This window comes from Cetorhinus maximus, chromosome 4 (genome assembly GCF_964194155.1).
Source record: "Cetorhinus maximus chromosome 4, sCetMax3.hap1.1, whole genome shotgun sequence".
Lineage (NCBI taxonomy): Eukaryota > Metazoa > Chordata > Chondrichthyes > Lamniformes > Cetorhinidae > Cetorhinus > Cetorhinus maximus.
The window spans coordinates 58,697,297-58,719,299 of record NC_135882.1 but is presented as its reverse complement, the minus strand read 5'-3'; the positions used below and the strand labels follow the sequence as shown (position 1 = coordinate 58,719,299).

General features: G+C 45.4%; 1 long non-coding RNA gene across 1 annotated transcript in view; it reads right to left on the bottom strand.

Annotated features, from left to right (window-relative positions):
- Window positions 1-8,485: 8,485 nt before the first annotated feature.
- LOC144679319 (uncharacterized) overlaps window positions 8,486-22,003 on the bottom strand; it is a 299,510-nt gene continuing 285,992 nt past the window's right edge. Inside the window, exons 2-3 of the long non-coding RNA XR_013576315.1 lie at window positions 13,500-13,603; window positions 8,486-10,187 (exon numbers count right to left, since the gene is read on the bottom strand). This is a non-coding gene — a long non-coding RNA (uncharacterized LOC144679319). The remainder of the gene's footprint in view (window positions 10,188-13,499; window positions 13,604-22,003) is intronic.

Genomic DNA, 22,003 nt, shown 5'->3' with positions numbered 1-22,003 from the left:
GGGTGAGGTATTGCCGATATCTGAGAAAGCTCAAAACAAACCATCAGCACTGCTGCGGAAGATCCTATGCATCATCTGGATGAATTGTATGAAAATAAACATCCTCCATGAAGAGGCAACCATTCTCGCACAGCAACTACACTGGAGATGCCAGTGAATCAGAATGCTGAACACTTACCTTCCAAAGTACCCTCTCTACACCTAGCTCATGACTGGTCAAAGATCACAGGGTAGCTATTGGGAACATTTCAAAGATACCCTGAAAGCCTACTTTGACCTCAACAACTGGGAAGAGAGGGCACCGGAACACCCACGATGTTGAGCCCTGCTTCACCAAGCTGTAGCTGGTTTTGAAGCAACAAGCTCAATAGAAAAGACTTCTGGAAACACTCTAGAGTACCTGTAGGCACTAACTGGATCTGTGGTAATTAAGGTTGCCCCCTGTGTATTATCGCTGGAGGGCAGTCGGATTTAAAGTCAGAATTAATCGCTCTTAATTTCAATGCAAGCAGCAGTCATAACAAGATAGATGAACTATTAGCACAAATAATAAATGGGTCTGATATGATAGCCATTACAGAGACATGGCTGCAAAATGGCCAAGGTTGGTAACTGAATATTTAAGGATTTTTGACGTTTTGAAAGATAGGAAGAAAGGAAAAGGTGGTGGTGTGTGTGTGTGTGGTGGGTTGGGGGAGGGGGGGCAGTGTGATTGGCAATCTTCAATTTTTAAAATTCTTTCACAGGGATGTGGGCATCACTGGCTGCGCCAGCATTTGTTGCCCATTCACAACTGCTCTTCAATATAGGGATTCAAGAGGAAATGAGATGATTATTTAAAAAGAAACAATCTGCAGGATTACTGGGAGAAGGCAGAAGAATGGCACTAGGTGAAATGCTCATTCAGAGAGCTGGTGCACACACAATGGGCTGAACGGCCTCCTTCTGTGCTGTAATAATTCTGTGATTCTGTGAGCAAATCTGCATATAGAATCTGCATTGTCCCAATATCGAATCATAGAGTCACATCAGCAGGCTGGTTCTGTGACATCAGGTTAGCGCCAATTCAAAGCTTTCAGACACATTGCAGGGGATGCACCTGTGCGCGCACTGTTCCTGCTGCAATGCTAGGTGGGCTGCGTAGAAGGCAGTCAACGGTGCACTGCACTCCCAGGATACAGCAGAAGGCCTTTGGGCCATTGCTGGAATGTAACCTGATTGAATTTCTAGCCTTTGCAGTCTGCACAAGGTTCATTAAGGCTCCAATTGTAAGGCAAATTAAAGAAGCCTCCATCATGTCTTTGCAGGACCTGGAAAACATGAATGAGAAATTGGGCTCGATAGCTCCATTTTCTTTAGGCACTATGCAGCTTTCTACTTTGGAAAATGGGATTTGAGATTAGTATGTGTCAGTAGGCATGTGCATGCAAAAGGACTGCCAGAGCTTGCAGATCATAGCCAATCAATGTGCAACTGAAGGCAGCCCTGCTATTTTTGAACATCACACTTCAGCTATTGCCCTGTCTTAAACTCACACAGCTCAATATGATGTGATTGGGCATGAAAGACCCCACTCTCACCCCAGTCAGTGTTTTTTAAAGGAATTGTGAACTACTTACGGACTAGTTACCTAATTATTTTTCTGGCTGTGAGATCAATTGTATGCATGTTACAGAGTGCCACTGACTGAATGTATATTGCCTTATATGTGGCATGTATGAACTTGACCATTTCCATGAACCAGGAGAGACCCCACTCCCTCAATTTGTAGTTGGTGTACAACCACAGGAGACTCAGCATGTGGGAGAATGGCCATTATCTTGGCAGTAGTTATAATTCGTTCATTCTGCGGCAGTGCTCTGTGCTACCTTTTTGTGACCCACCATGGCAAGTTAAAGGTAGTCTACTAGGCCAGAAGGGTTATCCAATCTTGACATGATTTTTGATTCCATTCAGGAACTCACTGTCATGACCACAACAGGCATACAATGAGAGTGACACTGCCACCAGCAACATTACAGAGAGCACTATCAGTATCATCAAGCAACCCTTTCACTGTCTGGACTGTTCTGGAGGACTCCTGCAATATTCAGCTGAGTGGGTATCAGGCTTTGAGTTGCATTCTGCATGAAGCACATGACCATCATGAAGCGTGTACTACATTGAGAAGGTCTGTGCGTGTTTACCTGCTTAAAGGTTCTGAAGTAGGATCATAGGGAGCTAGAAACATGTCAGGCAGCTACATTTATACTTTATATGCTTATTTAGCACATGTCTTTATACCACCATCTATCAGGGAGAAGCTGAGGAGCAGGGCCATGAGAAAGTGAAGGAAGAGCAAGTGGAGAAACAGAAAGAGGAAGGACAGGCACAATATGGATATCCCTTTTCTGCTCAAACTCTACTTCATGAAATAATTCATGAGCAATATCAATAACCTCAACCACACCAGCCTATTCACCAACAGTCTTAACACTCCTTACATGTACCCAATCGTTGACCATCACACTGTCCTCTTTCTGCCATAACAGAATCAAAAACCAACAGAAATTTCAAATTAGTAAATTAAACCATGGCATAATACATACAGGAACAATTCTGGAATTGAAAGCTAGTCTCAGTAATGGTGACCATGATAACTATCATCGATTGTTGTCAAAACCCATCTGATTCACTAATATCCTTTAGGGAAGGAAATCTGCCATCCTTACTTGGTCTGGCATACATGTGACTCCAGATTCACAGTAACGTGGTTGACTTTTAACTGCCTTCCGAAATGATCAAGCAAGCCCAATACCCTCATCCCATCAAAGAATAAAGAAAAAAAATACAGAAATTAAATAACCATACTTTTGCATGTAAAAAAGCTCACAGCACCATTGTAACAGACTGCTTGCAATGCAATGAATGGATGCAGGTTAATCCTGCACTGTGATCCTATGCTCATTTCTGAGAGCCATCCAATTTCTCCCCCCGCATCTACATACTCAGCACCGCATAAAATGAATCCTGAATGAGAGGCCTCTTCCCTTCAAATGTGTACTTCCTTAAGGTACATTTTTGAAATTCACTGCACTATATTTCTACTGTTATTGAGAAAAGATAATACAACTTCTTGGAGTCTTACTGATGGCTTGGTTTGGAAATCAAGAGCTTAAATTTAATTACACAATACTTCAGATTTACTTTTTACAATCATCTAGAATATAAAGAACAAAACACTATGGACAGAATCTAATGCTGCTCCCCAGCAGTGAGTTTGGAGGTGGGGTCATTAATTGGATGGAAGAGTGCAGTTTGGGGACCCCACTGCCTTCCAGTCTCTGCCCAATTAAGTCTTGGGGTTGGGAGGGCTTGTGGACGGCCTTCCTACCAGGACACTAATTAAGGCCCTTAAGTGGGCGGAGGAAGGTGGGATCCATTGAAATTCATTCGCCAGCTCTTCCCTCCAATCTCCACAACCCCTTTCCAGTGACCCCACCCTGCTACCTTCATCCTGTCCTCACTCACCTTTGGCCTGGAGTTCCTCATTAACCCTGGGACTCTGGTGGGTGCATTGCCTGCAAATTACATTACTCTCGGTGCTGTTGAAGGGCAATAGAGAGCTGGCAGCCTCTGAATAATCGGCAGATCTCAGAGGACGGGATATCAACCCCTAGGGTCCTAATTCCCAGGAAAGGCCGGACCCTGGCCAGCTAATTGCCTGATCGGAACTTAATACCAGCAGGCCTCCATAAATGAAGGTGAAGCAGGGCTACCATTAATTCTCCAGCCAGCAGGTAAAACCCAATCGCAAACATTAGATTCAGTGACAGATTTGCTTTTCCCAAATCCCATAGATGATTTTAAAATTGCATTTTTCATTTATGGAGGGAATGCTATGATTGTGTTCTCCTGGTATACAGTCTTGTCCACCAGTAGCATGGAGACATAAATATAGCCCCTCAGTGTGATACTCTTTATTATATAATCTATTTTTTTTGTTTGCTTTTTTTACAACCCGTGAACCCAAGGCTAACAGTGTTTGCCAGTATTCTGAGATCACTTTGCAGCTGCAACATTTCCACTGTTTCACAATAAGTGCATGTTTCATATTATCTTTCTGTTTTTTTCTCCCAAATCTCAACACTTTTACATTTACCTGTATGAACCTACATTTATCACTTTACTAACCATAAACTGAGCATCCAATCAATATGAAGCTATGCACAGTGGCTTTTATCATTTAGTGTCATATAAAATTTCAGATGCTTTGAAATGACATCAGCCATTTATAACAATTTATAAGAATGCTTAACAATTATGAACCCAACACTAGATGCCATCTCGCTAACAACTGTGAACAGGACTCTTAATATTTACTGCTAATTACATTCTTTCAGCTTGTTTTTTTAAAATCCAATTCAATACATTTCCATATTTTCCATGGACAGAATCTTCTGTCTGTCGGACGGGCCGGTTGGGAACGGGAGCGGGCGGATGCGGAGCCGATCACTGCCTGCGTTTGGCTGCTTTCTGCCATTTTATGTGGACGAGCCAATTAAGGCCTGCCCAGCATGACCCGCGCCCGGTAGCGCTCAGTGCTCCCTGTGCAGGCGGGGGGAGGAGGGAGAGTCGGGGCCTGTGCTCATTCATGCATGGGTGCGGAAGAGCGCAGAAATCTCCGTGAGACATGGAGCTGCCTCAGGGAGATTAAGTTCCTATGGAGAATTTTTAATAAGGAAAGTTTAAAATCATTTACACATGTCCCCTCATGTAAAAGTTTCACATGAGCTGGGACATGTTTATGAATTGAGCAAAATTTATTTATTAATTTAGTAAAACGTTCATAAAACCTCATACCGCCTGTGGATGAGGTTTCATAAAAAACGCGAAGGCCGCTTGGGCTCTTCACCTGCCCGCCAACCTTAAGGTTGGATGGGCAGTGTTGAGAATTAGTTTAATTGGTTTATTAATGGCCTTTACAGGCCTTTGACAATTCGGCGGGCTTGCAGCCGATGTGAAAATTCTACCCCCGATGGGTCTGCAAATAATGCCCTCATAAAAATCTAACTGAACAGTAACCACTGACTCACAGTGAGGCACTGGATGGAATAGATCCGGCAAAATAAATCTAGGGACACAGTTATAAATTAGAGCACCCTGTGCACAGTTAAACAAGATGGGAACAGACACCAAGAATTTGGACATTGTGGGCAGTACAATCTACATGATTTTCTACCTCCAATAGATTTGGCAAACATGACCTCTCATTCTTGAAGTCATACTTTATGTTTCCTATTAGCCATTGCCTCTCAGGTTGATTCCATTTACGGTCTCTCAATATTGCTACAAGCAATTGCACCACAATTGATTCAAGATTTATTTAAGTAAGTCAGTCTGTAACTAATTGCTTCATTCTCTTTTGAAAATGAGTATTATGTTTGCTGTTTTCGAGTTCTCTGGGAACTGCCCTGAAATCAATAAATTCTGTAAAAATCTATCTGGACCCAGAATCATCTGTCTGAATTCCTCTAAAACCCTTGGGTGGAGGATGTATCTTATACCTTCAGTGACTGTAATTGACTTATATTTGCTCTTTTGTAATAACTTGCTTTCAGTTCTGGCCTCGTAACTCTCACTTTATGAGTAAATGCAGTTACAAATAGTGGTTAAGAATTTCAGTAACTTCCCTTTCCTCGAAAACAACCTTCTTCATCTAATTTTTTGAATAGTCAATTTTATTTGAGGTAGCATTCCTAAATGCTGCTGCTGAGCAAGTCTCTGTCATCAGCATGCTCATGCTCTTCCAACATCACCTCCATTTGATCCTCCTGATTCATGCTCAATGCTTTACCTGGTGTCACCTTCTCTAACTCACCATCTAGATTTCCACTGCAGCACTCCAATTTTTTATTGCCCATCCCTAATTGCCCTCGAGAAAGTAGTGGTGAGCTGCCTTCTTGAAGCACTGCGGCAAATGAGTTGTAGGTACACCCACAGTGCTGTCAGGAAGGGAATTCCAGGATTTTGACCCAGCAACAGTGAAGGAACGGCAATATATTTCCAAGTCAGGATGGTGAGTGGCTTGGAGGGGAACTTCCAGGTGATGTTGTTCCCATGTGTCTGCTGCCCTTGTCCTTCTAGATGATAGTGATCGTGGATTTGGAAGGTGCTGTCTAAGGAGACTTGGTGAATCCCTGCAGTGCATCTTATTGATGGTACACACTGCTGCCACCGTGCATCAGTGGGGGAGGGAGTGAATGTCTGTGGATGGAGTGCCAATCAAGCGAGCTGCTTTGCCTTGGATGGTGTTGAGCTTCTTGAGTGTCATTGGAGCTGCACTCATCCAGGCAAGCAGAGAGTATTCCATCACATTCCTGACTTGTATCTTGTAGATGGTGGATGTGCTTTGAGGAGTCAGAAGGTGAGTTACTCGCTGCAGGATTCCTAGCCTCTGACCTGTTCTTGAAACCACAGTATTTATATGGCTAGTCCAGTTCTGTTTCTAGTCAATGGTAACCCCCCAGGATGTTGATAGTGGGGGAATTCAGTGATGGTAATGCCATTGAATGTCAAGGGGCAATGGTTAGTTTCTCTCTTGTTGGAGATGGCCATTGCCTGGCACTTGTGTAGCATGAATGTTACTTGTCACTTGTCAGCCCAAACCTGGATATTGTCAGGTCTTGCTGCATTTGGGCATAAGGATCCGCGAATGCTGCTGAACATTGTGCAATCATCAGTGAACATCCCCATTTCTGACCTTATGATGGAAGGAAGGTCATTGATGAAGCAGCTCTTCATAAATAAGCAGGCACCTGGTAAGTGCTCAATTACATACCAAGAACTCCATTTGAATCAGGTCTGACCCCTGAACATTCACTAGAGTCAGAAATGTATCACTTAGGTCAGTGCAAAAGCTGAACTCAATATTTTCTTACCAGCTGCAGTGATTATGGAAAATCAACCTTCATCTTTATGTCTGTCAAATGTATTTATTTCCCTGCACAAGTGCAGAAATATATTTTAAAAGCAATTGCATGAAGAATAATGCTCTGCAAAAACTGAAGAAAGTTCTATTATACTGTTAAAAAGGAAGAAAATAAACAGAGTTTCACCATTTGTAATTGTTGTGTATTCACCCATTTGTCACATGCTTTATCTATCTGATTTACCTCAGTGCAATGCAGAGATGGCACTAGTTCTAAATCTACAGCAGGTTTATGTACAGTGCTTTAAAGTATCTCAGCAATCACAGGATTTCTACACAACTGTTCACAGCTCAGGCTTCTCAGGTCTTTCTGGAAGCTCCTGTTTACTTTAGCTCTCAGAGGCTACGCCCAGACTTAATCAATCAAGCACAGTGAGCATACATCAGTCAATAAACTAACATAATCAAACACAGATCAATTAACTATTGAACACTACAGTGATATAGTTCAATTTCCTGTGTCTTTAAGCTAATGTTATTTGTGTTTTCATTAAAATGAGTCATGACTTATTTTAACACTTTGTTATTTGCACTCCGTCAATTCAGGCACTTTGAGCATCCTGAAATTTCATTGTTCCAACATTGTCGACTGGGCTTTCAATGGTTATGTCTTAAATTGCTAAACTTCTCTGCCTGAGTACCTTCCTCTTCTTTCTTAAATTGTTCTTTAAAACCTAACTCCTCACTGAAGCTATTGGAATTTGTGCTAATACTTCTTTGAGTGGCTCAGTGTCAAATTCAGTCTGATAATATTCCTGTGAAGAGTCTTGGAATGATTTTACTATATTGATAGTACAACATAAATGCAGCTTGTTATTAAACAATAATCTTCAGAAATGTAACTATTGTGTAACAGCTAATTCACTACTTTCACAAATATTAATCATGTAATTTTTTAATTCATAAATTAATTTAATTTGTATATGTCCTGCCTTTGTCCATTGCTGTGGCCTTTCTGCTGCAAGTCGAGGTCTCTTACTTTGTACTATGTCTGCTACTCTTTTATGTCACATTATATTTATGAGATTATAGTACTGATGTTTCTTTTAAAAAAAGGCAGATAGTATTTGGTTGTCTGTTAAGAACGTAACTTCAGGTTGTTAAGCGTTTCAGTCACATCAGTAACACTTGTGTGGTGGCATTTTATCCGCAACTACTTTTCTTTTTCAATTTTAGATTAACAAAGCCCTTGACCTGACCTACAGCAACCAGATAGCTCTGAGCCTTTTCAAAATTTGTCTGTAGACCGTATATCATTTTCACTTTGCCCTATATCTAAATAATGGGAAAATTGCTACTTCAGATAAATGTTACCTATATGGACAACTTCAAACCTGTTTCAAGGCTAGAGTCACAATTAAATTAGTTTACTGGAGCATTTCTTTCTGGAGCAGAGATACAAATCAATCAATCGGCACTGTGGGTGTCAAGGCCAAGGGAATATTTTATTTTGTCATGCCTACAGCAGTAAGAAGCTTAAATAATAATAGTAATATCAGAGGAAATTTAGAACAGATGACAGAAGTGTGGTTTACTTTTAAAAAAAAAAATCATGTACATAAACAGTCACAAGTAAGTAAAGGTGGAAAGCTGTTGTACAATCACAATAAATCCATACAGTTCACTTCTGATTTGAGCTTCTGCCATTCAGTATAAAAATAAATTAATTTTCATTCTTATTTTGCTTTTTTCCATCTTCAGGTTGTCTTAGGTGTGTTTCAGAACCAAATAAGTACTTTTTGAAGAACAGCTACGATTGTAGGGAAATACGGCAGAGAGTGTGTGATAAGGTCCCTCAAGCAGCAATGAGATAAATGACCGTGCAGTTTGCTTCAATGGTGCTTGTTGAGGTATGAATCTTGTCCAAAACACATCCCCTAATCTTCTTCGAGCAGTACCATGGGTCATTTTATGTGTATCTGAGAGGACAGACAGGGCCTCAGTATCTGTAAGATGTCAGGTATGGCCATTACAAAAACTGCCTGTTTCATTAGAAGGGAATGATGCATGAAACTCATGCTTCATTCATCACAGAAATAAATATATGTAATATTTCCATTATTCAATAGGTGGCACTGATGTTCATTGATGCTCTCAAATTAATGCCCATGACACTATGCTGAATATTATCAGTCCCTGTTGCATTGCAGTAACAAAATACGAATACAACTGTTGAATAATGTATAACTCTTCCATCAATTGAGGATCATTTCAAACTATCTAGGGGAGGGGGAACAAATGATTTTGAATCCAAATATTAACATCGAGCTCACTGTAGTATTGATGGCATTTCTGATTTTTAAAAAAATGCTAAACTACCGATCCTTTCAAATATTAAACATTTATCTTTTTCCATTGACCGAAACAGCACTGAGAAATTTCCTAATAAATCTTTGACAAAATTTTGTTACTGTGTTTCACTTTACATTCAGAACTTTAATTTGATTTATACCACTGGTGCTAGACATTCCCGGACCGTGTTTTATTTTTACTGAGAGTGCCAACAACCTTCCATACCTCACCAAATTAAAAACAAAAAGGAAACTTGCATTTTTAGTGTCTTTTACAGTTTCAGTATGTCCCAAAGCACTTTGGAGCTAAGTACTTTTGAAGTGCAGTCACTGTTGAAATGTCGGAAACACAACAGCCAAATTACACAAAGCAAGCTCCCACAAACAGAAATGTGATCATGAACAAAGAATCTTTCTTTTTGCAATGTTAATTGAGGGATAAATATTGGCCAGAACACTGGGGATAAGCCCCCTGGTTCTTCCTTGAAGGAATGTTATGGGATCTTTTACATGCATCTGAGAGGACAGACAGGATCTTGGTTTAGCAACAAAAACAGAAAATTCTGGGAAAACTCAGCAGGTCTGGCAGCATCTGTGGGGACTGAAACAGAGTTAACGTTTCGAGTCTGTATGACTCCTCTTCAGAGACTCTTCTTGGTTTAGCATATCATTTGAAAGGCAGCTCCTCCAAAAGTGCAGGACTCAATCAGTACTGCATTGGAGTCAGCCTTGGTTTTTGTGCTCAAGCCCTGGAATGGAACTCAAACCTGTCAGCTTGAATGTTCTCAGCAATGCCGGGTGCCAAGGGTTCTCACGCAGCCTGTCCCATGATGCGGATAACCATCTCCGCCATAGGGTTCAGGAGACGCACGTGTTCTTGTCCACCACCAGTTCTCCTCTGCTCCCTCCTCTTGTGGCTTCTTGTCCTGAAAGCGAGAGGGAAGAATGTCAGTGATTGTGTTTTGCTGTGTTTGGGCGATAGCTGAATAGCTGGAATTATGTAGAGGCAGAGAGAGGTGGGTATGAGACTGGAAGCATTTATAGTTGTGTGAGGGTAGAGTATTTGGATGTTAGGCATGAGTCCTGAGTGCCATGGACTGGTGCTGAGTGAGTGATGGGGATGTTGTGCATTGAGCAGTGTGAGAGGCTGCTGTGATGGGTATGAGATGTCATGTTAAGATGCATTCACTAACCTTGACAACCCATGTGATATCATTAAACTTCTTGTGGCACTACTGCCTGATCCTCAGAGCCAAACATCAGGAATTCCCTTCCACCCCCCCCCCCCACCCCAACCCCTCCCCAAACCCCACCCCCCCCGGCCACTTGCTTCAAACCCCCTCTGAGGGCTGCCCATGAGGGTCCCCCACAGAATCATGGCATATTACCCCATGTCCATCTGTACCATCAAGGCCTTTAATGCTACATTTGTGACCCTGGAGCCCTCGCTCTTCCTTGATCTTACATTCTTCCTGTTTATGTTTGCAGCTTTAGTATTCAACAGCAAACCTCTGTCATTCAGTGCAGCTTCCCTTTAAGAGTGACAGACTGCCTTTAAGAATAGGAATCTGACTGCACTGCATGATTTCAGCAGATTGCTGCTAGGCTTGCTGTTGAACACAGGCAGCCAACGGGATGGAAACCACTTGAGCCAATGCTACTATCAGGTAAGTGATATGGGAGCACCAAATTTGGAACTGGTGCGGGTAGGCTGCGAATCACAATCCCTGCACCCCAATAAGATGCAATCCAATGTTTCGCTGTCTGCTGGCTGGAAGAATAATTTTTGAAATGAGTTTTGGGAATGTGCATTCAGTTCCTAATGGGCACAGGCTATAGTATTATCCTTAAACTAGAATGAATTTGCAAACACACTCAGAAATTTGACAGCGTGGGAATGGAAAATCTTTATACTTGTCAGTACAACGTGCTCTTCCCAGGTTGGAGCTGTGGCACATTGGTGGAATGTAGGAATAGGAGTAGTCCATTCGGTCCCAAGAGCCTGTTCAACATTCAATTTGAATATGGGTACTTTGTATCTTAACTCCACTTACTCTTCTTGATTCCACATGCTTTAACACTCTTACTCAACAAATATCCAATGAGCTCAGTTCTCAAATTTTCAAATGAAGTACAAGAATATTAAACCTGTATCTGATAGTGCACTACCTGATCTTGGAGTAAATGGTATTAATATTGGGTGGTTCAAATGTCTCAGAACCAGGTGATGATTTTTCTGCAGGTTTCTCGCCTCCTGTTTCCCTAAATCCTGTCCACCATCTACAAGGCACAAGGCAGGAGTGTGATGGAATAGCCTCACTTGCCTGGATGAGTGCAGCTCCAACAACACTCAAAAAGGTCGATACCATCCAGGACAAAGTAGCCCGCTTGATTGGCACTCCATCCACAGACATTCAATTCCTCCACCACCGACGAACAGAGGCAGCAGTGTGTACCATCTACAAGATGCTCTGCAGAAACTCACCAAGTCTCCTTAGACAGCACCTTCCAAACCCACGACCACTGCCACCCAGAAGGATATGAGCAGCAGACACATAGGAACAAAACCACCTGGAAGTTCCCCTCCAAGCCACTCATCATCCTGGATTGAAATATGTTGCCGTTCCTTCACTGTCACTGGGTCATAATCCTGGAACTCCCTCCCTAAAAGCACTGTGGGTGTACTTACACCACATGAACTGCAGCAGTTCAAGAAGGCAGCTGTCCACCACCTTCTCAAGGGCAATTGGAAATGAACAATAAATGCTGGCCTAACTAGCAATGCCCACATCTCATAATTTTTAAAAACAATTCTGCCATCAGGCTAAAATAGGGATCAGGATCCCACACTGGATGGTATTTAAAGCAGGCGAAGTGGGTGTCGCCCACCAGCTGGAGTCAGCGAGAACCCCGTGCCATCTCGTCTGGGGAAGGCCTGTTGAATTAAGTGCCCATCAGGCATTTAAATGGACAGGTTTGGGCCTTCACCAAGATCAAGTACCCGGGTGATGTATATCTCATCCCCCGAGAGCTGACAGCCAATCAGAGGCTGGCAGATCTTCATTGCAGGCACCGCCAGTGGGATCAATGGTAGCTCCTGGCAATATACCCAACAAAGGCCCAGCATTGCCAAGGGACCTTAGGCCCAAAGGTGAGTGAAGGTGGGATGGGGTTTTGGAGTGCAGGTCGTGAAAGAGTTGGCAGAAAGGACATGGGGTTGGCTAACAGTGGCCTCCTTTCTTGATGCCGGGTCCCTCGATCAAGGATTGAGTGCCTTTGTACTAGAGACCCCCACCCTGACGGGATTTACATTTCAGGTTTTCTGCTTGGTGACTCCCCTGCCCATCGCTCATTGAATACCAATATTAATTGCCCATTTAAGGCCCTGAATTTGCCTGTGCATGGGAAGGCCACCCACAAGCCTTGCTGCCCCAAATTTTATCAAGGAAGAAATGGGAAGGCACCCAGCACCCTACCACTCAATTAAATGCACCTCTGGTAAAGTGGTACCTTTAGGAGAATGCAAGTGGACTAACCATGTGACAGTACTGACCAATCACTGTACAGCCTGGGCTACTGGTTAACTGTAAGTCTAGAGCTGCAGGTGGTTGTGGGAGCATGCAAGGATTCAGTACTCTGCCTTCTGTTGCAATAAACAATCACTGTTTGTTCTTATGGCGGTCTCTCTCCATTATTGATAGTGAGCATTAACTAACGAGTGTATATGAAGGTGTGCAATTCGAATTCACTCAACTAGTGAGCTCATAGACTGAAGACATAAAACTAGTGACGAGGATTAAAATAGCAAAATTGCAAGACCACTGAATGAGAATCCACAAGATGGGTGAGGAAAACATTAAAAAGAGAATCCGCACTCAATTATAAAATAGGCGGCAATCAGAACAGAAAGCAGTACTGCAGCTTTGAATTTGAGAAAAAAAACCCTGCAGAATCACGATCACGGGGATCCCACCAATACTCGAAAAGAGCGTGAAACACAGCACAAAAAAGCTGACAGATGCAGAGACAGAGTTGAAACAAAATGGTGGCTGATCTTAAAGTGAGAATACATTTAAAGAGATCCATTTAAAATAAAAGGCTATGGACATAAAACAATAAGAGAAAGGGCAACTCTGCGGAAAGCAAAAGATGAATCGACTGACAGCAGTCAAGAAAGCCGCAGTAAGCCAAACAACTGAACTCGTCATTAACTGGGAAGCCAGTGGAAGTGCAGTTACCTTGCGGTTATTCATGATGCCGCAGTTTGGGTGTGTCAATCCATCCGACCCCATTTCAGATTTCTGATCTCAGGATATCGAGCGCCTAGCGTTCTTTTTTACCGCTAATGACATCGCAGGGTAGGAAAAGAAGGGGGTGATTCTTTTGTCCACATGCAGGAGCAAAATGTACAGGCTGATCCACAGGCTTACGTCACCTAACACCCCCAATTTGAAGACTTTCGACGAGTTAATAAAAATTGTACAAAACCACCTGAGACCTGTAGGGGGTGGTGGTGTGTGTCAGCTTTACCTCTGACTTCTGAGCAGTCCAAATCGCTCCCACTCCCTGGGTTCTAGACCTTGGACTTATTTGGGGTTTGTGACAAAGTGCAGCAGACAACTGGTTTTAGTGCAAGAAAAAAACTGGGTTTATTGAAGTCACAAATGAATTTATACCATTAGGATTATACTGAGATTATACAGACCTACAAAGTACACTTAGTTAAGAATGGGGAACACACGGCATAACGAGGGAAAATCACGCTACTAATCCCCTTACCCTTGCCCCACCCCTAAAACCTAACTAAATTGAACTAGGAGAGGTCAGGGATCATGCTCACCAACCAGGGTTACTTGACAGTTTGAAATCCAGCCAGGTAAGCCGGTTGCACTTTTGGGGTACGCTCTTTGTGTCTTCTGGGGCCCACCGTCCCCACGTGGTCCTGGTCTGTGGAGTCTGCAAAGGTTCTTCAGTTGGGTGGAGGGCACGGTTGTGAGTGGTCAATCTTCGTGGAAGGTTGCGGTTGCGGCCTTGTTGTCTTTGGTTGAGCCTGCCACCCCGTGCCCCTCACCGTGATGTTGCCTGCGGGCCTGCAAACCTCCAGATCTCCTCCCTCCGCTTGGCTCAGCTACCTCTCCCTGCTTAAACTCTGCTTCAACCGCTCCCAACTGATCACTGCCCAAAACTGCTCAGTTCAGATCTGCTGGCCCAGTTATGCTGTTTTTTTTTCAAATTTCTTATCTCAATCCGAATCAAGGTTAGTTCTTTGTCTGATTTTGGCGGGCTTCCCCAGGTGATTGTTGTCTTGTTTTTAATGGGCCAGCATGATGTTTATCATTGTCTTCCTGCCCCCGTAACTAGTCTTGAACAGAAAGCCATTGCATATGTGGAGTATTGATGGGTTTGCATAATTGCTTTGATTGTTGTCTTCCAGCCTTAGTAGTTAGTAGTGATTATTTATGCAAGATTTTGATGGGCTTTAGTTTCAAGTAAGATGAAGTCTTTCTCTGGGTTGATTGTTTTAAAGGGAAGAATGTGTATTCTGTCTCCTCTCGTTGTCTGGTTTCAGGTAAAAGTCCAAAAGTCATATCCTTGTTGATGATATGAATAATGTGGGAATTTTGAGAACCCTGCAGTCTGTGATACTTAAACCTTGCTTCAAGTATCATACTGAAAAAAAAACAAAATTCCCAACCCTCTATAGTCAATCTTCCCCTGTAATTTCCTATCTAAGATCTCATGACACATACATTCCCCATTCTTTAAAATGTGGTGTACGTCAGCATGCATAGGCAAAATACAGCTATTTACATACACCCAAACATTTAGGGGGTCTAACACCCCACTTGGTGCACATACATCTTTATTAAAAGGAAACAACACGTAAAAGTCTTTCTAAAAAAATAACCGAACACAAAAAAATATATATGAAAGTTTCAAACAGGTGTATCTCTCTCCACCTTAGCATAATGCTTCCTCCAGGTCCTTTCATTTTGGAACTCTAGGATTTTGCCTTTTCATTGGCACTGAGAGCACAACAGGTACAACACTATTCCCAGCTGGCAAACCACGAGGATGTGGGAAGCCATTCTGACCCATGAAGGGACCTCTATGTTTTCGAAAATGTCCCACCAGGGTGGGACTGTGATACCTTGAATCTCTCCCTCTATCTCGTGTGTTTTCTGTTCCAAAGTATAGAAATACTTTTGTGATAACTCTACAGCTTTTAGTAGTTTAGTAAGATGTTCTGGTAGAGGGGGAATTTCGTAACTGAAATGTGTGACAGAGCTCTGCATGTTGGTAATGTTTTCCCTAACAGTGAGGTGAACAGTGGAGGGTTCAGGATTGGGGGCAATCTGTTCCTGGGCCACTTGAACTTCTGCCTCGGGTTTAAAACAAAAACTGCTGTCACTTACCGGACACCGGATGTGCTGCCCAAGCTGGTAGTGGGGCGCACTTGTGGTGACACAATATGTCCCACCCCCTATATATGCTACCTGTGGGAGAACATGGCCTTGTGCCATTGCCTCCATAGTACAGTTTATAGGCTGTGCACCAGCAGTTTTAAACCCGCACTGTGGTCAGGAATAGGCTGGAGACACAGTACTACGTGTGCACCCCGGCTCCGGCACCCAGAGAGGTCTGTACCTGTCATCATGTGCTCCCACTTTATGACGTAAGGTGGGACTGCTGTGAAACGGACATGTGCACCTCCTTGAATGACTCCAGTCTTCTCCACCCTATATACCAGTGCAGGTTGGGCTGTCCCACCCATGACCGGCATCCTCACTACTATACCCATGATGGTGTGGTTGGAGCACCCACAATCTACTGGGACAGAGTAGGCTTCAGAGGCTAGGCGGAACTGACACGGGCTTAGTGAATTCTCAAATGGGTGGAGGGCTGTGAGGTGCTTGTTGCTGATCCAGGAGGGGACTAAACCTTGCTTTAAATCCTCCAGGCTGCTGCGTCCCTCGCCCAGCAACCATGCCCTGTACAGCACACACACCTCATTCTGTGCAGCCTGGTCTGATGCATTCCTATCCTCTTGAATGAGTGCATTCACTGTTTTTGCATGCCTTTCCAACTCAGCAATAATCTCCTTTAAATGGACTGTGATGGCCTGGTCCTCGTGTAGCTCTGAGCCTATCACTGTGTTCTCCTCTGTTAAGATTTTTCGTAATTGTGTTTTTAAACCGTTTACTTGTGTCTGCAATTCTATGTCATCCAGACTGTTTATCACAGAGGATCTTGTATTATATGCTGTGAAAACATCAATCCAGGTTCCCCTTCTTTGTCTCCCCGCATTGCTAAACTACTCAGTGTGGGTAGTGTACAGTTCTGTTTTGTCTACATTGGCAAAATCGAACTCGTAGAATTTCCTGAACATTTCTCTTAACAGGGCCTGGTAAAGCTGTTCTGTCTCCTTGGGGCACCACTCAGGTAAGTGTACCTCTCTGAGGTTTAGAATCACGGAAGCTACCGCGTAGTGTACCCCCTGGTATAGCAGCTTTTCGGTTGGCACTAGTACCAGCCCATTCCCTGGTCCCTTGGTGGTGGCAGGGCACTTTTCATTATGTGTCCTTACTGTCGGGGCCGTGGGCAGGGGCTTTTGGGTGCGTGCCACGAGTTCAGTGGCCTTAACTGAGGCTGGAAAGGATGGGGTTATGCAAGTGTGTAGGTGGGAATCCCATTCCACCCCCTTCCCCTTGTCCAGCCATGCTGCGGAAAAGATAATGGATACGCCCGTGGGGTAGGTCTTCCACGATCCCCACATGCAGACATAGATTCCCTGTTCCAATTTCCACCACTTGTCCCAGCACACGCTCACCCCCCCATGGTTCCCGGTAATGGTCCGATGGGTGTCGTTCCCCAGTTGGTCCCAGTCAGCTGTACCGTCCCCCATGTCTCTGCTCAGCTTCCTGAACCACCACCACCTTCCCAGGGGAATCTGTCCTCTGCAGGTCAGGCACACGTGTTTCCCCTCAGTGACCCCGACCCGTGTGGGCACAACCTGTATGCTGGGGCAGGGGAGGGAGGCCTCCCTGTAGGTGAACCCGGTCTGACTGGAGGATCGGGTGGAGTTAGATCCCAGCCACCCTGGCCATCTTCCCACATGGGAATAGGTAGTGATCTCCTCCACGTTACCTTCACTGCCCCTTGCAGTCACAACCGGTGCTATCTCCCCTGAGCACCCAAAAATGTGGGAGTCCTCCACGTCACCTCGGCTCCCAGCGGCCATTCCTATCAGGGCGAGTAGGAGTATGTCCCCCATCCTATCGAAATCCTTTCTGTAGGGAGACATAAGAGCATATAGCCAGGTCCCGAACGGATTCGCTGACTTGGGTAAAGCATAGTCGAGTCTTGCGACCTCGATTCAATACAAACACTCTTAAACAATAATACTTAAACCACCAACCACCTTATTTGAAATTTAACTAAAACATCAAAACTTAACAATCTCAAAATTAAATAACAGGAGCTATGTACATCCACCGCCTGTCCCCGGGCGGCCAAGTTAATCCCAGTTCAGGCTACAGCACACTACTCCCTTCGGTGTGGCCGCCCTGTCCTGTACCTTTGGTCCCTCACAGCCTGCGGCTGATGGCTGGGGACCTCTGTCCTCAGATCACTACCTGATTTGAGGGGCTGCCCTTCTAAACTGGGGAGCCGGTGACCACGTTTCTTAGGCCGTGGCGTTTGTTGGGGGCCTTCTAGGGACTCTGGCTGGCGGGGGTTTTCTGGCTGGTGGGTCTTCAACCTGAGCCACAGTCCCCTCTTGTGCGGGCTGTGGAATCTCCACTGCCGCTGACTGGGGATTTCTATCCTCAGGCTGTACCTCTTCTAAACCTGTGTCAGGAGCAGGTAACTCTCTGCCCTCAGGTCCCACCTCGCCCGAGTCCCAGATGAGCGAGGGAGTGTCCCAAACAGTGGGTGGGATGGCCCTTCACCTTAAAACAAGCCGCTGCACCTGCTTGTGCAGTCTGTGATTTTTATCCTCAAACCTTGCCCCAACTGGCGGTTCCCTTCTCTCGGATTTAACCAATTTACATTGATTAATGTGGACTGCTTCCCATCTAGCTTTATCTATGGCCCTTTCCCCAGTGCGTATTGTCAGGCCCAGGAATTTCACCTCCTGCTGGCTGATCTGTGCTTTCTTTGGGTTCAGTTTAAAACCTTCCTGCCCGAGCAGTTCCAGCAGGTCAGCCAGAAGTGGGCCATGCTGCTCTCTCGAATTGGTGAATGGGAGCAGATCATCCACGTATTGTACCAGCCGCCTGGGCTGGCTGAAGCCCTTTAAACTGTTTGCCATGCATTGGTGGAAAATGCTGGGGCTATTGTGGAAGCCCTGAGGCAGACAGTTCCAGGTGTACTATTGCCCTTTAAAGGTAAAGGCAAACTTGTACTGCCCCTCTCTCCTTAAAGCGATGGACCGAAACCCGTTGGAAATATCCAGCACCGTGAAAGTGGTCGCGGATGCTGGGATACTTCCTATCAGGTCAGCAACTGCTGCTACCATGGGTGCACAGGCTGGGATGTTACTGTTGAACACTTGATGGCCCTCCAGGAGTTGTCCGGTTTTCTAACCGGCCACAGTGGAGAGTTCACGTGGGTGGCTATCGGTCTCAGGACCCCCTGTTGCACTAAGGAGGTCATGGTTGCTTCCATGTCTGGCTCCACTTCCCTAGGGAAGTTATATTGCTTTTGTGGTCGGGCCATAGGGTCCCCATCTACACTGACCTTGAACCCGTTGACCCTCCCACAGTCGTGTTTGTGTGTGGCAAATGTGGCTAGGTGGGCTCGCACAAATGCCTGGAACTCCCTTGGGGTATTACTGACCATGAGTTCGAGGTTATAACCCTCTTTAGGCTTCATGGTGCACAGGGTCCCCTTCCCCTGTTTCCCTGGGATGACTACTACTCCGCCTTCCTTTCCTGTTTTTGCCCCCCATAGGCAGTGATTCCTCAAATCGACTAGGATCCCGTGACCTACAATAAAGTCAGCTCCCAGGATCCCTTTTCCACCCTCCACTTCCCACATCATTAGGATACAGGTCCACTTAGAGCAGAGTGTTCCTCAACGAATGGTCAGCAGGATGGAAAATGAGCCAGCCTGTTCTTTACCTGTGAATCCCAACAGACTGTATGGGACCCCGTTAGATAGAGGTGAGGTGGTGGGGTTAGCTAAATGGATCATGGTACCTGATGCTCCCGTGTCCAACAGATAGGTCCCCTTTACCTTTTCTACCTCCATCTCAACAAGGGGTCTCTTCTATAAGTCGTAGGTAAGGGAACACAGGTAAACAGGCTGCGCTGGCTCTAGTCAGGGTTGTGGGTTAGATGGGGCTGATGGGGTCAGCGCGCCGGAGGTGGCTGCTACCTTCCCTGGGCCAGTCAATAGGGTTCTCATGGTGTCCAAAAATGATTCGACCGTGGCGGGAGGGGTTCCTGTCTCTGCCTTTTGGGCTGGAGTTGAGGAATGCTTTCCCTTGTTATCTTTCCAAGGATTCTTACAGTCCTTCCTCCAGTGTCCATTCTTCCCACACCCATAACAGTTGAGCTTTGTGCTGGAAGGGTTATTCCCTTCCTGATGCCACTTCTTCCTACCCTGGCCGGGTTTCATTTCATGCACTTTCCCTTTAGGTGGGTGTGCATCGGTTCCTTTACCATTACGGTAAGCTATGGTCAATTGTCTGATCACCGTGAGTTCGGAGATTCTTTGGGCCAAATCACATTCCTGCCGCGGCCCTGACCTGTGGCAAGCTGTTTGTCACCAGGCAACGGAGCCAGTGGGCCCGCTGATCCTGGTCCAGGTTAGCCCGGTTAGGCGCCCCACTGCATGCACTCCTATACACCGGCCACAACCTGTCTGCAAAAGCCTGCGGGGGTTCTCCTACTAGCTGCACTATTTTTTCCACCCAGGAGAAAGGACTTCCCTCATTCATCCCCATGGCCTCAAGAACTTCCTCCTTGAGCTCCCCATAATCACACTGTCCCATCTTACATGGGTCAGATAGGGACTGGAAGAGCTTAATCTCCAGGGAGAATAGCAGCATTTTGGCCTGTTCAGCATCATTGCACTTGTTGATGCTTGCTGCTTGTTCCACTTCCCTGAAGTTGACCGAGGGATCCCCATTTGCTGCAGGTTTAGTTAAATGGCTTACCATGGCCCTAAGCTGTTGGGTGCTGTGGGGAACTACGAACTGGTTTTGGAGGGGTCCATCATCCCCGTTATCAGTGGGCGGGCCGAACCCTTGCTGTCAGGCCGGGCACATCAGCCCCGTTCCCAGCCTCTCTTGCTGGGGGTTTTCCTCCTCAGTTTCTGCCCCTAATTCCACCCCCCCCTCCTGCCAGATTTCGCTAAAGCTTGGTGCTACAGGTAGTAGTCGTGGGCCCTCCTGCTCCTCAACTGGGTAGTCCCTTGGCATTACCTGTGGCGTCTGAACCGTCCTCCCCAGGTTCCCTGTGAGGTCGACCTGGCCTGCACTAGGGCTTATGAGGCACACCATGCCTTTTGCCATCCTTAGAGCAAGGTTCAGACTCTCTATCTGCTTCTGGCAGGGGCCATGGTCTGCATCCTCAAACCCCTGTGCACTCACTATCTTATAGGCTGCCTGTAAGCCTTTTACTTTCTTCTCCTGCTCTCTTACTTGTCTTGCTAGGCGGGCATTCTTTTCCCGCAATTCCAGCTCTTTGTTCTTGGTCTCGGTAACCTGACACAGTAAATATTCCTGCTGGGTCCTATGCTCCCCCACTAACTGCCCCCTTTCCTGGTTCAGAGCCTGCAACGCTAACAGTAACTTCTCCCCTGCTCGGGCCTTTGTTTGGACTTCCAGGGCTGACTCCTGAATCTCAGCTGCCTGTGCTTCAACGAGCCTGTCCAAACGCTGGATCTGTTTCTTGAAGCATATCAGCCAGGCTGCCTTTTCTATGGATTTTTTATAATCCTTCCCTTCTGTCCATTTAGCTGCAGCATCTACCGGGCGCCCAGCCTTTAACAGATTAGTGACCCATTTTTTTTTCCATATTTACTTTACTGAACACATAATTTGAAATTCTCTCTTCCATTACAGTTCTCTCTTCCAAATCAGTGTCCACTGCATCGCATCCCTTTTGCCAAGGTCCTGTCGCGGTCGCCATTATGTAGGGGCTGGTGGTGTGTGTGTCAGCTTCACTTCTGACTTCTGAGCAGTCCGAATCAGTCCCACTCCCTGGGTTCTAGACCTTGGACTTATTTGGGGGTTGTGACAAAGTGCTGCAGACAACTGGTTTTGGTGCAAGAAAAAAAACTGAGTTTATTGAAGTCACAAATGAATTTATAACATTAGGATTACACTGAGATTATACAGGTTTACAAAGTACACTTAGTTAAGAATGGGGAACACATGGCATAACGATGGGAAAATCACGCTACTAATCCTCTTACCCTTGTCCCACCCCCAAAACCTAACTAAATTGAACTAGGAGAGGTCAGGGATCATGCTCACCAACCAGGGTTCCTTGACAGTTTGAAATCCAGCCAGGTAAGCCGGTTGTAGTTTTGGGGGACGCTCTTTGTGTCCTCTGGTGCCTGCCGTCCCCACGTGGTCCTGGTCTGTGGAATCTGTGAAGGTTCTTCATTTGGGTGGAGGGCACGGTTGTGGGTGGTCGATCTTTGTGGAGGGCTGCGGTTGCGGCCTTGTTGTCTTTGGTTGAGCCTACCACCCTGTGCCCCTTGCCGTGATGTTGCCTGCGGGCGTGCA